The sequence below is a fragment of the Rutidosis leptorrhynchoides genome, unplaced genomic scaffold (assembly GCF_046630445.1).
Source record: "Rutidosis leptorrhynchoides isolate AG116_Rl617_1_P2 unplaced genomic scaffold, CSIRO_AGI_Rlap_v1 contig91, whole genome shotgun sequence".
NCBI classification, from domain to species: Eukaryota; Viridiplantae; Streptophyta; class Magnoliopsida; order Asterales; family Asteraceae; genus Rutidosis; species Rutidosis leptorrhynchoides.
Window position 1 is genome coordinate 1 of NW_027266884.1, and position 18,798 is coordinate 18,798.

The window sequence follows — 18,798 nt, forward strand, 5'->3', positions numbered from 1 at the left end:
TACTCAGAGTAATGGCCAATGGAAACCATTATTGAAGCTCAACTACTCCCCCAAACACGCCATATATATTCCTTGCTATAACATTACACTGATCACATCGTTTTCCATTTTCCATGCGATAGGAGTAGAAAGTCAAAAAGTTACATTAAGCTAGGCTTTATTTTTAATGGGTCGAATTTGTTGAAAATTATAATATTTGGTAAGTCTAATAGATTTTTAAATTTACGTTGGATATGACTTTAATCGATAAAATTAATGTCTGATTTGGTCTGCAAATTTTGTTGGACATATACATAATTTAAATTGGATAATATTTATGATTTAAAAATTAATATAAATTATTATTAAAATTTATATAAAATACTACTTACAACTATTATTTTTAATAAATCCACCATTAATAATGAACAAAAGAAGTAATAATAAATTACTTAATGATTCATTTTTTACAAATAAAACTATCTTTTATAAAAAAAAAAATACAAATTTCTATAATGTCTTGATGGCTAGATAACTTTAATATTTTTTCGTATCATTGAAAATAATATGTTATAATTTTCATAAGATTTATTTTAAAAGTATATATTATTCCTTCGTAATAAATCTATCAAAAAATTTAGGCTAGGCTTGGAAGTTTTAGAACCGACCTAAGATTTATTTAAAAAGTATATATTATTTCTTTCATATAAGTCTATCAAAGATTTTAGATTAGCTTGAAATTTTAGAACCCGACCTATTATATTTATAATGCTTGAATTTGAAGTTGAACTTGACCTTTATGATCAAATGAATCCAAAATAGAATGAATTAGGCCGGTCTGACTCATTTACATTCCTTGATAAGAGTATGTATATATACATATAATAAATCGATCAATTACTTTAAGTAATTAAATTTTAAAAAAATAGAGTACATAAATTTATTTTATTCATAAAAAACATAAATTTATTTTTGAGTTTCTTCTATTAATGAATCAAGAGGCATTTTTTGTATGATCATAACTCATTGGCTCATCCTATGTACGTACACATATCGCAACAAATTAAGCAAATAAAATTATTATTCTTTTAACCTCAAAAAAAAAAATTCAAGCTCAAAAACGATCATTTTGTATTTAATTAATAAATTTACAAGTAGTTTATAAATTACTACATCTATCTCAAAATAAATATATTTTTAAAATTATATCATGTATAAATTATACATGATATAATTTTAAAAATATTATTTATTTTGAGACGGAGGTAGTATTTTTGTTTTTGAATACTATAACTCTTGAATAACATCAGTGTCAAAGTCTAAATATGTGAGTGAGGTCTATATATAATTTCTAAAGAAACCGACCCTCTTATGTATTCTTTTCGATCCATTTCAAGTGTCTCGTAATTAAAATTTATTTTGATCTATTTTAAATGTCTCTTTTAATGAAATCTATATATATTTGAACTATATTTTTCAATATATTATTCTTATATTAATTTCAATTATATTTTATTTTAAATAAATATTTATGAATTTTGAATAATAAATAATAGACAAACAAATAATTTTTTTTATCATTAATTAATTTTTTAAAATTCGCAACTTCTATTATAAAATACTTAAAATGGATCGGGAGGAATGGTAGGTATTAGTTACTACCGCGACTAAAATTAATCATGGGTCCAAAGATCGAGCTTTAATTAAAAGGACATTTAATTATGGATTGTAAATTTTCTGGGGACATGTGACATGATATCCAATTAAAATCTAGCTAGGTTTATGTAATTAGCTGTACTTTGGTCATTAAATTTCTCTTGACAACCCGAACGTGACTCTTTAAAATAATTTTTTTCTTTTTAAAAATTCATGAATGGGCTTGATTTTTTGGAGGACGGATTTTAGGTGGTATAGTATAGCATTGCGTGTATAAAAAGAAAAGGAAAAAATCTCTTGACAAGCAGTTTAAAAAAAAAAAAAAAAAAACCCTTTTTGTGGGTCCTATATATCTATTTCGAAGTTGGTCCTATATATTTTAATTACTTTGAATTCGTGGTCCTAAATTTGGTTTTCAATAATATTGATTCTTCTACGCCAAGAAATGATCAAATCATTCTTCGCATTAGGAAATCTAAACAATAGTGTAAAATACTACTACATCCGTGTATAATTTCATGAAATTTTTTAATTTTAAATTTATCTCAATTGATATATATTTAATAAATTATCTAATTATATATATGTAAATTTGGATGAACGAAAAATTAAAAAACATCATATATTTTTTTTATATAAAAAGTTATAGTGTATTTTGATACGGAATAAGTAAAATGAACTTGAGAACTATATATAAACAAGCTAGAAGGTCCATTAATTTTAAAAGAGGTACATTCAAAGCCTCGGCCAATTGTTAGTTAGCTGTTAAGATCCAATTAAGCGTACCTTCTTTTAATTTGGCCTATTAGCAACCTTAATCTTCTACTTTGGATCAAACTCATTCTGATCATCTTATAATCACCCTGAGTATGAACAAAAAAGGATGAGATTAGTACGTTTATTATTCATGGAATCTGTCCACGATAGCATGAGTTAATTGCAAACATCCATGATCCATCACCATCTACATAAAATTATCAAAGACTCAGGTATCATATTACCAAAATCCTTTAATAACATAATCAGAATTGTTGACAGTTAACGGGGGAATTTGAGAACTTAAACAGATACTACTTTCATCTCAAAATAGATACAAATTTTTCAATATAATTGTATTGAAAAATTTGTATCTATTTTGAAACATAAGTAATATTATTCGAGAGTTAAGTGTTGATTCTGATTCACTTTTGATTCACTTTTCTATATGTAATTTTATAAAAAAAGAAACCTTTTCGCCTAAGTTTTACCCTCTATCTCTAATCACCAAAACTTGTATGTTTCTTTTTATTTTTTCATCTCTTACACTTTGTTCCTCTATCTTTAATTAATTTATTCATTGGATTTTCTTTGCTTTTCCTTTATTCCTTTTTTTAATACATAAATTAAATCAGTATGTAATTTTATTCCTTTTTTTTTTTTTAATAAAACATAGATTATAAGGACTTAACTTCCGAACCAATGCATTTTAGATGCTCTTAAATACAAATAATTATTGACAATTGGTGTCTTAAATATTATTCTTATCATAATCATCGACTATTTTAAAATACAAGCCGGGAGCATCAAAGATGATAATATTTTATATTTTATTTTTGAAATCCAAGATGATAATATGAAGCAAAGAATATATACATCATGTATATATAAATGTTATATGTAGATATCATTTTTGACTTACAATACACTGTTCATTAACATGGAATTCTTGCAGCAAATATCCCATTCTGATCACCAGCTTTGCTTTGTAACTTTTGGCACAGCAATTCTAGCAGTAGGTGGTGCGACTTATTTCTATGTCAAAAGGAAAACTAAAGGTGCGATCGATGTGTACTTTTTTATTTATGTTCAATTTAATCCCATTATTTTTATGTTTTGTAATTGACTCCTTTAGTTTGATGTTGATTAATAATAGGTTGCTTAGATCCAAATGTTTTCAAAGAGTTCAAGCTAATTAAGAAAACTCAATTGAACCACAATTCTGCTAAGTTCAGATTTGCTCTTCCTACTCCTACCTCAGTACTTGGTCTTCCTCCTGGACTACACGTTTCTTGCAGGTTCACCTCTCTTTAACATAATTGATAAAACCGATCGATGGATATTCATACACACATTTATAATTCCTACACCTTTTTTCTTTTATGATTGTTATGAAGGGGAAGAGATCAAGAAGGTGAAGAAGTCGTGAAGTCTTACACGCCGATTACTCTGGATTCTGATCTTGGATACTTTGAACTAGTTGTCAAGGTAACGGAATTCATTTATATATATAACAGTGTTTGATTTAACTACTTTTGATTGTGATGGATTTATTTACCATTAAATATATATGCGGGCAGATGTATCCACAAGGAAGGATGTCTCATCATTTCAGACAAATGGTTGAAGGTGATTATCTAAGCTGTGAGAGACCTAAGTAAAGAGAAAATATACAAAATATCGTCTATTGCGATGCGAAGGGAGTAATACTTTTCTCTTACTTGATCGTTGGATAAATTATAGGGTCGTTTCAAGTACAAAGCAGGCCAATGCCGAGCATTTGGAATGCTTGCAGGAGGCTCTGGAATTACTCCCATGTTTCAGCTTATTCGAGCTATTCTTGAAAAATCCTAAAGACAAGACCAAAATACACCTTATTTACGCTAATATTACGGAAGATGACATTCTTTTGAAGGTGTGATCACATCATTTTCCCCCATTAGGAATTTAAATACCTTTCCGATTTACAATATGTTCCGAAATTTACACTTCAATCAAGTATATAAATCAATATTATAGCTTTTGCTTCTTGTTAAATATTTATTTGAATGACACAGAATGAGCTAGATGGCTTCGCTAGCAACTTTCCAAATCGTTTCAAAGTGTACTATGTTCTAAGTAAGGTAAGTAACGAATCTGAGTTTATTTAATTAATTAAGAGAAATTCTTAGATGCACATGACGTAACACATAAACCAATTTTGAAATATTTTCATATTAATTTGTGCTTGTGAATACATTTTGGTAGCCTTCTTCCGAGACATGGAATGGTGGTGTTGGACATATATCCAAAGAAATTATTCAAAGCCATTGCCCAGCTCCCTCTCCTGATATTCAGGTTAATTTTTTTGTTTCGTTTCCTTTCCTCCAATCGTTATTTGATAATTTTGCCACAAATTAATTTTTTGGAAGAAAACTTAACTTGCAATGCACGAAACATTTTTGTAGATACTGAGGTGTGGTCCACCAGGGATGAACAAAGCAATGGGTGCTCATCTTGATGCTCTTGGCTACACCTCAAACATGCAATTTGAGTTCTGATTAATTCCTTCTTCATTCTCTCATGAGATTACTTGTTTCTTACGCCTCTGCTCTTTGCCTTTCCCTTTCGGTCAACAATTAAACATTTATTTACTGTCGAACTTAAATGTGTATATAATTATAACCCGAGTGTTTTTATGCTAAGTGTGTATTTTTTTAACAAAGTGATGTGCAAGGTGTTTGATTAATAAAGTTTGCACTGGTAAGAAAGGGAAAATACTGTAAAAATAAATGTGCAAGGTGTTTAACTTTTTATATATTTAAATACGTATTTGGTATATAATTTACATTTATTTAATACTATTCTCTGTTCATAATAGTTGATATTTTGATTTTAATATTATTGTGTAATTAATGAGATAAATGAGGATATTTTATCAAAAAAAATATTTCTTAGACTATATATGATGTCTTGTTCAATTTGAGGAAGTTCAACAAATATTTTTGTTCATAAAAATACCCTCAACATTCCTAATTAATTTAATTATGTCATTTTAATCAAAACATCAACTATTATAAAACGGAAATAATATTAAATTTAACATAATACTGTAAAAATAAATAAATAAAAATATTTTTATTTTATATTATATTATTTAATCTAAGATGGATCAGTTAACTTTTAATACAAGAGTATAAAAAAAAATTATAAGCTAAACACGTCATTAATTATAATAATTTAAAAATTGACCACACATTTCGTATGGTTGTTGAACAAACAGCTAAGTAGAAGGGAAAAATTTTGCCGGTAAAAATGCCAAATTCAAAATAAAAATAAAAATGCCACAGTGATTGATTTATTTATTTTGTTGTACTTTAGAAGTGACCACAAGTCCACAACAAAGGCTCAGAACTTACGAGTCAACAAAAAAGTTCAAGCCCAAACATGAAGGAAGCAAAGTTGGCCCAATAAGTATATCAATAAGAAGGACCTAATAGACAAGATTGAAAGATTGAATGCAATATTAACTTTTATTTAAAAGGTTAAGGGCTTTTTCGATTTTGCAATCACGCCTATTCTAAAACCCTAAAAACATTCATAAACCCGTCGAACGTGATTATAACCGTCTCCCTCCAAGCTCCCATTCTCTGTTTCGCTTCGAGCTTCAGCTATGGGTAAAAAGCTTCAGGAAACCATCACAGAACCCATAGCCAATCATGAACCCAGCTCTGAATCAAAGAAGAAGAGCAAGAAGAAGCACAGGCACGAAGAATCTGAGCTGAATCGAAAGAGAAAAGCTCGAAGAAGAAGCTGAGATTGAAGAAGCCGAAATTGATTTGAAAGAGAAAAAGAAGGACAAAAAGAAGAAGAATAAGCATAAGGAAGAGAGTAAAAATGATACCCATGACGTAAAAGCTGAAGAAAACGTGAGTAAGGAGACCGAAAATGGTGTCGTAAATGGAGGGGATAAGATTCTGGTGACTGGTAAGGATGCTGGGCTGGCGAAATATGCTAAATTGAAGACATTTGCGGAGGCGAGGCTGCCGAAGGAAGTGTTGGATTGCTGTAAGAGTTTCAAGAGTCCGTCTCCGATTCAGGCGCACGCTTGGCCGTTTTTATTGGACGCCCGTGATTTTATAGGGATTGCGAAAACTGGGTCTGGTATAGTATTCCAGTTTATGTGTTCTTAATTTTTGTGAATTGTGATTTTAGTTTTTTTCTTTGTCGAGTTTAGTTTTGATGGTGTTGATTGATTCAGGCAAAACGTTGGCGTTTTGGAGTTCCTGCGATAATGCATGTAATGAATAAAAAGAAGGGAAAATTGGAAAAGAAAGGAAATCCCCTGTGTCTCGTGCTGTCACCGACGAGGGAGTTAGCTGACCAGGTGTGTTAAACTTGTGCACTTTATAGTTTTCAGATTATTCAGTGATAGGGAATTGTTGATCTTTGATTTGTTGAAGTATGCTTTTGATGATCGTTGGATGAAAAATCCATTTTGACAATCTTACGATTAAGATCATCGGTAAAGTAATTGAAGTATGAACTAAAATGAGATGAACAAATGAACAACAGAAACTAAAAATGTTTTGCATCACACAAAAGCATTTGGAAGAATTTAGTACTTTTTTTAAGGGTAAAAAAATCGGCAGTAAGAATATTCAGACCTAGTTGTTACTTATTGAAGATCACATTCAGTCAATGAAGTTTCCCTGTCTATTGCAGATATCTGATGTCATTCGCAGTGCCGGGGAAGCAATGCGGTGTAAATTCAGTTTGTTTATTTGGAGGAACGAATAAAAAGCCACAAATTTCTGCACTAAGGTCTGGTGTGGTAAGCTATTTTTTCGCTCATTTCAGATTTTGTTCCCTTAATCTTGCTCCCGAGGTTGGGATGCCATTTTCATGATCACTTCCTTAACTCTTCTGTTAGTTATGATTATTTATCGGTGGCTCTCTTTTAAAACTAGGCTTTTTGCCTCTTTTTTTGCATTGCTTAGGATATTGTCATTGGAACTCCAGGTCGTTTGAAGGACTTGATTGAAATGAAAGAATGCCACCTTCAAGATGTTCTTTTGTGGTAGCTAATGACACTTATCATTTGTGCTTCTTAAATTGAGCTGAATTGAAGTTCTACTTCATAGCCTACTTCATAGGTGATTGGAAATAAAATGAACACTGTACTTGTATCTGTAGGTCCTTGATGAAGCCGATCGAATGCTTGATCTTGGATTCAAAGAGGATGTAGGTCCTTTAGTCGATGTAGCATGATATATTAAGCCAGAAAACTTTTTCTTGTGTTTTGTGCATAGTTAATCGATGTGGCATCTAAATGATGTAATTATCTTCCATCTACAGCTCGTCAAATGGTAATGTTCAGTGCCACATGGCCTATTGAAGTTCATCAATTAGCTCAGGAATTCATGGATCCCAACCCAGTGAAGGTGAGAATCTGGAAAAATATATAATGATCTTTGAAGTATGAAATAGTTATCCATTTTCTTTGAAAATATTATAAGCTTCATTTAAATCATTTCAGGTCGTTGTTGGTTCAGAAGATTTGGCTGCTAATCACGATGTTATGCAGATAGTAGAGGTTTGATTCTTCACTGCAGCATTTGATGGGACCTTTTATTCCACTCCACAAATGCTGACTTCCTGAATCAATATGTTTTTTTTTTAAACAATTGTAGGTCTTGGATGAGCGTGCACGCTATGAGCGTTTGGTTGCTTTATTAGAGAAGTATCACAAATCACAAAGGTTTCTTCTAACATTCTTTTGGCTTTCTTTGACTTGTCCCTTGCAACTGTTAGCTATGAAGTTTTGCCAAATCATTCTTTTCCTGTTATTTTACTATAGCCTTTTAAGCTAATTGTGAGACACTTTTATGATCAGCAATAGAGTATTGATTTTTGCTTTGTACAAAGCCGAAGCTGATCGAATTGCAAATATGCTGCAAAGAAGGTAACCTTTTCTTTTCCTGGATTTCATATTTAAGTCTATAGTCACAGTCACAGCAACACCTTGGCCAAGCTGAGCACGGATATAGGTAACTATTAGCTTCACTGATATTAATTTTTTACTGGTTTCGTAGTGGTTGGAAGGTCGTTGCGATACATGGCGACAGAAAACAGGAGGACCGTATGGAGGCATTATCCTTATTCAAGAAAGGAAGCTGTCCTTTGATGGTATGTTGTGCAAATCTCTGCTTTAAGAATATACAATTTAGAAGTTTTTCATTCTTTTCATATTTTACTTAGCTTAATGGAGACGGAATTGGTTGATCAGGCTTGTATGGAGCCTCTATCATAATTTATTGTGTTTTTCGATATTTATAATAATGAAAAGTTCATGGCTATATTATGGTGGATTGCTCGCTCATTAACCGCCAATGGCGTTTCAGTTTAGTATTGGTTATCTAGTCGTAATATCTGAAGCTGGTCTTTTTTTCTTGCAAAAATGTAGGGCCACGGCTACCTTTTCCTTTTCTTATAATAGGCCCGCCCCTAATACAAGCAATTTTGAAAACTAAAACAAGGAACAGATTGAAAGGATTTTTTTATCTGGTGCCATTATTCTAGGTTGCTACTGATGTGGCTGCTCGGGGATTGGATATTCCAGATGTTGAAGTAGTCATCAAACTATAGTTTTCCTCTAACCACAGAAGATTATGTCCATCGAATTGGGAGGACTGGACGTGCTGGTAAAAAGGGTGTAGCTCACACATTCTTCACTCATCTAAATAAGGTAATGTACGAAACTCCTTCAAAGTTGATGGGTAACACCAGTTCCAAGAAACATTCTGTTTGATCCAACCAACGTGCTTAACGGCCACTATAACATTTGTTGTGCTGGAGGATCTTAAATTGTTCTTTGAAAAAAAAAAAAAGTTTTTAACTGAGTTCCTGTTAACTTAGTGCATGGATGGATTTCATGGGATCACATATCTGTTATTCACTATCTATCTCTCAATTTTTAAAGAGCTTCTGTACAATTTTTTTCAGGGACTCGCCGGAGAGCTGGTGAATGTTCTTAGGGAAGCCGGTCAGGTTGTACCAGAATCTCTTTTGAAATTCGGGACACATGTCAAGAAAAAGGTAATAAATTGCATCCTTTTCTTCGGTATTACTAGTCTACCTGCAAAGTTACTAGCTTTTTGGAAGTGGTAAAACCTTAATTCTTCTTATGTTCTGGCCACTTTGCAGGAGTTGAAGCTGTATGGGGCTCATTTCAAAGATATTGCAGCCGATGCTCCAAAAGCTAAGAAGATCACCTTTGATAACTCGGATGACGACGAATGAACATCCATCATTTATATTCAGAATCTACAACTTGATTCGTTCTAGTTATAATGCCTGTTTTATTTATCCTTAGTTTGCCTGTTTTATTTATCCTTAGTTTGATTATATTTTAGAGAGCTTCATATGTTCATCTGTTGACTGTATTTTGTTTGTTAGAGCAAAATATATTGGGTGGCAACGTCTACCATTAGTGAGAATAATATGTTTAAATCATCAGTAACTTATTTTTTATAATCGTATTAGAAATTGCACTAAGATTGCATCCATATGTTGTTTGCTCCCTTGACAATTCAGTGTTCAATCTACAAAATAATTTAGTTCAGTTGTACTCTCTCCGTATACAAAATAATGATGACTAAATATATCAATCTTTCAATGAACCTAAAAAGTGAAAACGTCTTCTATTTGTATACGGAGGGAGTAATATTTTTTTTTTTTTAATTTAGTTTCGAAATATGTTTCTCATTCATAATGTATACTTCACCTAACTAGCCATGCTTTTCATCTCTTACTCATGTGTTATAAATTCTCTAAGCGCAATGTTTTCTTTTCCGATAAGTAAAAAAGGTCATCTTATTCCATCCACTCAAATTTCATTCAATACGTCCTTCCTTACTTTCAAGGTCGAGATTGCAAAAAATGAGAAACCGAGAGCTGTTGTATATATCTATAGATAAAAGAGTATTTTGAAACTAACTGTAGTCTTTATTTTCAAGAAGTGCATTATATTTGTTGAATTAAGAGAAACTGGAAATTAAAAGTAACCAACCGACTCCTCTATCTCCAAAGAAATCCTCGAACCTCTTGAGAAGAGTACGGAAACGCTCAGTGTCAATGTCCCTCTCTCCTCCAAAAAGCTCATGGAATTGCTTCATACAACGATTAGTTCTCACCCAATGTCCACATGGACATCACTCATCAATACATAATGAAATTCATCATCAGGATCAGGTTTGCTGTCAGATTTGAGTAGCTTGTTGAGACAATCAAAGAGGAGAAAAACCATCTTTACATTATCAACTTGTTGATCCATGACTTCATGAAGCAAGATAAGAACACTACAAAAGAAAGAACCAATGTCAGTGTTGATCCCTGATTTCATGAAGCAGGATAAGAACACTACAAAGTTCATGAACCACACACCCATGAACCATTGTCAGTGTTGATCCAAAATAAAGTTCATAAAGCATAAGAAAGAACCAATGTCAGTAGCATGAAATTTAGTTACCTAAGACGCACCCCACGCACTCAACACGGATGTGGAGCTAACAGACTTGGGATTTGATACCATGATAAGATGTATAACTCAACTCTAAAAGGTAGCTCAAAGATAGAGATTTGTATAAATCATTATAAGAAATAACCAGATTTTCTAAAAGTTGTTGATTTTCTCGTGGGGGTGTCGAGGACTCGAGGAATTCTAGACTCTTTCCTCAACTTCCTGAAGTTGAAGATGCCCGCTACATATCACAATTCTCTGATCCTTAACTATATTACAAGGGAACTATATTACCTGTCCACAACAGCACATTACCTGCTTCATGAACTAGTAGATACAATTGAACATAACAACAGAACTATATTACCTGTCCACAACAACATATTACCTGGCTTGGCTGAGCCAGTAATTTCACTGAATTTAGCAAAATTATAACAGTAAGGACGTATGTAGGAGTCCTCAGTAGAATCAATAGCCTCTATGGATTTATCCGACACAACGACGAAACATAGAAGTTCCCTTCTTTTGAAACATCACAAAACTTTGGTACTTTTTTTTGAACAATAGTGGCCTGAACTTATCCCCTACATGAATAAGGTGAAAAAGTATATCAAATGTGATCTCAAATTTACTCAAGCAGGGAGCCAAGATTTAATTAGTTGGATGAGCCAATATAAAACAGTGACATTTATCTACAATGCGGAACCACAATACCTGGTTGGTTTCATTATTTGAATCAATTATATTCTTACCAATTGATATGATATCTGGAATTATTGAATACTATTTAGCAAGACATAGACAAACTTGATAGATATCACACAGGCATATATAACTATTTTCGGCATATATGTTTTGAACCAAGAACTCTACGGTATGAATGATTCCCCTCTATAACAACTGTAAGAATAAATCCTGTAATTGAAGTGTAAATTTTTGTTGCCATTTGGTAATTGACTATAAAATGTTGCAACACATATACAGAAGGAAACTTAGCAATTTACAAAGAATTTATAAGAGTTTTTCTGATGAAAAGTACCAAAACAAGCATACCTCTTCATCGAGGAGAAGCATCTCAGTACTCCATAATTGATAAGGATCCCTTGGATTAGATGATGGCCTACACTTTAACATGAATCTGATAAATCCATTCTCATCATTTATATCAAAATGCAAACTGAGCCCCGACATAAATTTCTCTGCTTAGAACAAACAGAAACCGAAAGATTGGCGTGGTATTTATAGGAAAAAATAGAAATAAACGGTTATAGAAATGACTGCAAAATCGAGAAGAGAAATTCGAATTTTTTGGAAACGTCTTTCTGAAACGTCATGTCTCTTAGAAGAGGAGGTTAAACGAAGAGAAGCTATAAATCTATTTAGTCAACACTGATTTGTTAGGAATTTGGGTTTAAGTATGTGAAGCCGATAACGAAAATCAGGAAAAAATTAAAAAAAAATTGAAAATTGTTTGAATAAAACATGGATATTAATTTTTCTAAAATATCAGAAAAACAAAAAAATCCTGATTGGACAATCATTCCTAAAATTGGGGAGGCTCAGAATTCACCCAATTTTAAAAATCCTGTTTTATAAGAGTTTTTCTGATAGCTCACAATATTAATTTAGCAATGCTCTAAGTATTGGACTCATATCTCACATATGATTTTTTACTTTTTCACCGTATTACCGAATCTGTTTCTAATCCATAATTTTTATGCTTCACCTAATTAACCAGTCATGCTTTTCAATTTTCATCTCTTGGTACTGTTACTTGCTATGTCTATAAAAGACATTTTTTTTGTCTATAAAAGACTAGGGTACGAGATAGTTCCATATTAATAAGAGTAACTAAGTTATTTACTTATTCCTCTCTTTGCTTCAAAAGCAGATTGTAGGAATGAGAGATTACAACATAATAATTTTTAATAAAATTTTACTAATTATTTATTTTTATATATAATAATTTTATTTCTAATCAATTTTTTATCTATTATTTTAAAAATATTACTTTTAATAAAATTATAACATATTATATGTATTTAATTTTTTTATTATATAATTTTTTTTAATTAAAATTCATTATATTTTTTTCTTATTCCTAATCTAATTTAACGGTCATGTCTTCTTTTTCCCTATTTAAACGATTATATTATTAAAAAAATATTCCTAAAAAAATTATAATATATATTATTTTTTCTAATTTTTTATTGAACTATTCTTCCTAATAAAATTCGCTTTATGTTTTTTCCTATTCTTAATTAAAAAGGACGTATCTTATTTTTCAAACAATTAATAATTTTTCCTAATTAAAATTCATTATAATCCTTTTTCGTATTCCTAATTCAAACGGACATGTCTTTTTTTCCTATTCAAATGTGCATATTATTACAAAATTATTCCTAATCAAAGTATAATATATATTATTTTTTTCTAATTTTTTTGTTAAACTATTATTCCTAATAAAAATATGCTATATTTTTTTCCTATTCTTAATTAAAATGGGCATATCTTATTTTTCAAACAATAGGAACAACTAAATTGATTATATGCAATTATAAATTTTATTATGAAATTAAATCTTGATATGTAACTTTAACTTTTTGTTATGTTTATTATTTTTGAAAACAAGTCAAATTTTTAATTTTAGAATTGTAGATTTTGAAATAAATCAAAATAATTATAATTGATATAGAGTTAAAATAATTATATTTTATATAATATTTGACATATATTTAATAATGTTTAATATAAATAAAATATTATATAATTTTTTATATGATATATTTAAATTATTAATTTTAAAAATACGTATTTTCCTTCCAACGGACGGATCAACTGACTTGTATTATCAATAAGAACTAAATCCATCGAATTAGTAAAGTTAGTAAAAACCAGAATAACTAGTTAACCAAGAATAATTTCAACTAAATAGGTAAAAGAATACGACATTTAGGAAATAATAATTCCAGAAATTCGTGAATAATTGTTTTATATGGTTACAGTAGGTAAAAATACTACGGACGATTTTATGGAAGGTTAAATTAATGTCGATTAGCTATAGACTTTTAATTATAGAAGAAATATATATTTTATTATGTATTTCATGCATGTTGTTTGTATATACTATATATATTATAGCTACTTAGATTGGTTGTATTATATATTATATATACATATACAGATAAATATATAATTTAAGAAAATATTTTGAGATAAAATCGTTGTATATATAATTTGGGAAAAAATAGTATGAAATAAATTTAATGATAAAGAATCATAATATATATAATTTGGGGAAAATACCTTGAAATAATACGATAAACAAAACAGACAAATTTCTGTAAATATTTATAATAAATTATTATTATATGCAACCACATGGGAAAAATTGGATAAATACATAAATTGATTCATGGGTTCGACGGGACTCAGAAGCTCATCTAGAGCCTAGATGAGGAGTAGCAAAGGTAGCTGTTCTAGCAAAGGACACTAGACTTTATCAGTCAACCGATAAATGTTCGATGTATTTATAAGGTAGATGTTCTAGCTAAGGATACTAAATTTTATCGGTCGCTGATAAAGGTTCGATGTATTTAAGAGGTAGCTGTTCTAGCTAAAGACATTAGACTTTATTGGCAAACCGATAAAGGTTCGATAAGCAAGATAAAAGTGTTGCCAATAATATATAATAAATAATTTCTCTGGTTGAAAATCAATTTTTATTATAAACAAATAATATTATTTTATTCTAAAAATCGACTCATCTAGTCGATCAGGTAAGATACCGGTGATGCATTACATGATAATATTTTCAAAATATTATCGGGATAGAATCTAGAATATATAAGGGAGGAAAAAACCCTCCTATAATTAACGGCCTACTCACAGGATTATAAAATCTCAAAAACGTTGAACTAAAATTTTCAGGTTACGTATAGTTCGAAGTTGTTGCACAACCTCTACTAGAATAAGACTACGTACTATGATCGAGATACTTATTCAACAGACTCTCAGGCAGAGCTTAGCTTGCATAGTTACTACATTTATATGACCTATTTGAATATTACCGAGTTGTAGACTTATTGAGAGCTGACGTCATTTTCGAGTTGTAGGCTTGTTTAGACATTATTACTTCACTCCGAGTTGTAAACAGGTTAATATATTACCTCCGAGTTGTACTGTTGGCTTTTGCAGTTCATGGATTATATATTAAGTCCGCTCATGGATTATATATTAAGTCCGCTCAATTAAACCAGTTGATCTCAATTAGAAGTTTTGTTACAAAAGAATTCGTCCTTAAAATTGAACCATCATACATAAATATATTGTGCAATCCACATATCAGCCCTCTTAGATAAATTTACACACCTTAAGACACCCTTTAAATAATAAATTAGATATATAAGTGGGGTTGAACGCGAATTCGCAATGACTTGTCACTCCTGTTTGATCAAATTTTCTTTATTTTGGATCCAACATGATGATACTCATTAATAGAGTAACATAATATCTTTTAAATTTTAATGAAGTTCAACTAAAGCAAATCCTTAACTATTGAGTCTCACATCGGGAATGATTTACTTCAATCAATCAATTATAAGTTCATGTGCGATCACCTCTCATTGAGATAGCTTAGAAGTTGGATTACCAATGAAATTTTATGCAAATCATTTCAAACATCAATATAATATCACAGCCATACAAAATTAAAATCCACTGAACTATACATGTACCGCAATGAAGCAAATATGAATGGTCCTTCAATTCCTCCATGTATACATGGAAGATCCAAATAATATTATAGCAAAATGAGAGAAGAAATTAAAAAGAAAAAGTATAATAAAATTATTAATCACGATCACAATTTACCAAAAAAAAAAAAAACTTATGCGTTGGTCAAGGCATAACAAATTTTCTTTTCTCTTTTCACATATATTATACAAACATTTTGCATTCATGAAGTCACGTACTAATGAAATCATAAAATCATAATTTTTTTGTTCGAGTTTCTCCATAAATAATACACGTAAAATATAATAACTTCATTTAATAGTATTAAATAATAATTTTCCTTTTTTTTAATCAAAATAGTCTCTGACATATTGAAAAAAATAAATAGCTTTTCATTTATGTGTATTAACTTAAAATCTCAACAATTAGTTATTGTCCAATAGAGTTTGTACCCGTAAAAATTATAATGAAAACAACATATTTCACTATAAAAAAGAAAAAGAAGAACTGTATCAGAATGATGGTAAATATAAAATTAGAAATTTAAAAATTGAATTGATTGATAATTTAAATATAGTAACTGATACTAATTTCTCTATCCAATCATTTCTCTTTAAAATAACGTGGCAAGCTAGAATCTTTTATCTAAAAATAAAAAATAATATCTTTTGGTAGCAATTTTGATGGTCGTAGAAATTCAATGAAGACATGAGTGAAGAGATAAAATGTATGCAACATAAAACGTTTAGGTTTAATTTTCTGCAGAAAATATAAATATGTATAATATTTAGTACATCAAATTACCTTATCTGTTATCTGTTTTACAATTTACGCAAAACTCTTCTACCTGTTTTACAATTTACGCAAAACTCATCGAATTTCATAAACTAAATTTTTTGACGAAAAGAGAGTGTGAGAGTGAATGACGTGTATAAAAGACAACTTATATATATATATATATATATATTATTTTTTATGATAAAGACAATTTATATGAACCATTATATTTGGCCATGTAACGCAAAAGATACACGACCTAGTTAATTTCCGACGGTCTATCGAAGTAAAGAAGAAACGTAGTTTATTAATACTAATATGTAGTAATATCATTAAAACCTCAATTAAATGGGAGTATCTTATACAAATGCTGACTTGGCACCATAAGAAGCATACGAAACATTATAATAGCTGACTTGGAAGCAATTCTTATACATCTTCTGCTATTATATATATATATAGATAGATTATCCGCAAAAGTAAGACAGAAGACATAAATCTAGTCTATGATTTCTCCTTCCTCCCCAGGTTTCTCGGTTTCCTCACGAGAATTTCCAGCTGGAGCAGTGTTTCCATCAACCTTGTTGCAAAAGTCATCAGGCTTATCGTCATCATCACTATCATCATTCTCATTATCGTCTAAATGGTCTTCAGCTACATCATTTCCAATTGCCGTTGGACTGGATTTCTCGTCGACAACGTTTACGGATAGAATTTCTCTGACCGACACCAAAGGGAACTCCAAAGGCTTGTCTGGCCAATCTTTGAAGAATGAATTAACGGCCATGAACCTGAAGACCTGAAGCAACCGAATTTTATCTTTCCTTATATCCGCACTGAGAAGCTTCTCCAAAAGAGTTGGCTTTCTCTTGTCGGAAGAAGAGGCATCCAATGGATTTTTATCTTCAAGCCGCCTCTGTTTCTTATTGAACCTATCATTTTTATTGTTTTTTCTTCTCTCACGCTTGTTTTGATATCTTCCCTTTCTATTATCTATTGGCCTTCGATTGTCTTCTTTCCCATCCAGTTTGGTCACTGAATCCGACAGATAATGTGTCGGTATTTCTGCAACTTCAACTCCTAACTCAGCCTGCTTTGCCAAAATCTCTCTGAGTTGCTGTAGGAAAACATTTGTCAATATATTTGTCCATGGTATCAACATCATGGAAGAATTTAGCTAGTAAAAAGATGAAAGGTAAAGGATCATACTTCACGTCGTGCATTTTCCATGCTGCTAATGACCTCTGAATTTCTTTGGACTTCTTTCTGTTTCTGTATATAATCAGGTCAAACATCAGTCATCAATGTAAAATAAAAACAAAAACAGGAAGACAGGTAAAACAGCTAATCAAACCTTTTCTATATTGGCTGTTGATGGGTAATTCTTCTTACGTTCTTCACGCCACAGTTGAATTTCTTTCTCCGTGTAGGTCAATGCAAGAGATCTTCAATTTAAAAGGGAACAAAAATATAAATAAAGACATAAGAAGTAAGATAGTAGGGTCTATAGAAATGTTACTATGCACAATCAACTTCAAGAACGATGAGACACACTGATTATGTGATCAATAAAAGATACCTTTTCTCCGTAGGTTTCTCGGTTGAATGAGCCAAGCCATATTTTGTTGCCCTATCATTGCCATGGCCTGATACACAAGGAGATAATAAACACCCGTATCTATACAACACAAAGAAGTTTAAAAGTTACTACTATGTTTTTAATGCATATAATGGTAGGAGCAGAGCAGTGTGTTAGAATAGGATATGATACTAAATCAAATCAATTTACTAGTATTCGTTATCCTATATAGCTGCAGAAAAGGAAATGAAAATACAAAAATAACCACGACGATAGAGATACATTCCACACCTTGATTTCTATTACCATTTCTATTTCCATTTTGAAATCCAAATTTCCTGTTTCCATTACCGGCATTGTGTCCCTGGCCTTTCTGAAATCTGTGCCAACGAATCTATCAGTTGCAAAGACTCTTGACAAACACAACCCAGTAGTGAAATGAAATGCAACAAAAACAATGAAGAAAAATTGCATACCCCCGTTTAAACCCCTCTCCTTTTGGATAGTTGTTGAACTTTTTTCCTGGAGAATTAGTCCAGTTGGGATTTGGAATATTCCTCTGAGCATCTTTCATAGGTTTCCCCTGAAACAATTGACAACTCGTGGTTACTTGAAGATACAGAGTTGATTTAGAATGAAAAATGAAAAAAAGCCACAGGCAATCCCGATTTGGTTGTATATTGTTTTCGATTCATTATGTTATTAACATACCACTGAACTCAAGACAGCCACCCCTCAGCTAGCTTAATAGTGTTGAAAAAAAACAAAATACAACCACATCCATCCATAATTACACAGGCACAAGATAATTTCTATT

The 18,798-nt window shown here is 30.8% G+C and overlaps 2 pseudogenes; both read left to right on the forward strand.

Annotated features, from left to right (window-relative positions):
• The first annotated feature begins 3,331 nt into the window (after positions 1 to 3,331).
• On the forward strand, positions 3,332 to 4,931 carry LOC139885270 (NADH--cytochrome b5 reductase 1-like; annotated as a pseudogene).
• Positions 4,932 to 6,043: 1,112 nt separating this feature from the next.
• Positions 6,044 to 9,672, forward strand: LOC139885259 (DEAD-box ATP-dependent RNA helicase 5-like; annotated as a pseudogene).
• Positions 9,673 to 18,798: the final 9,126 nt, after the last annotated feature.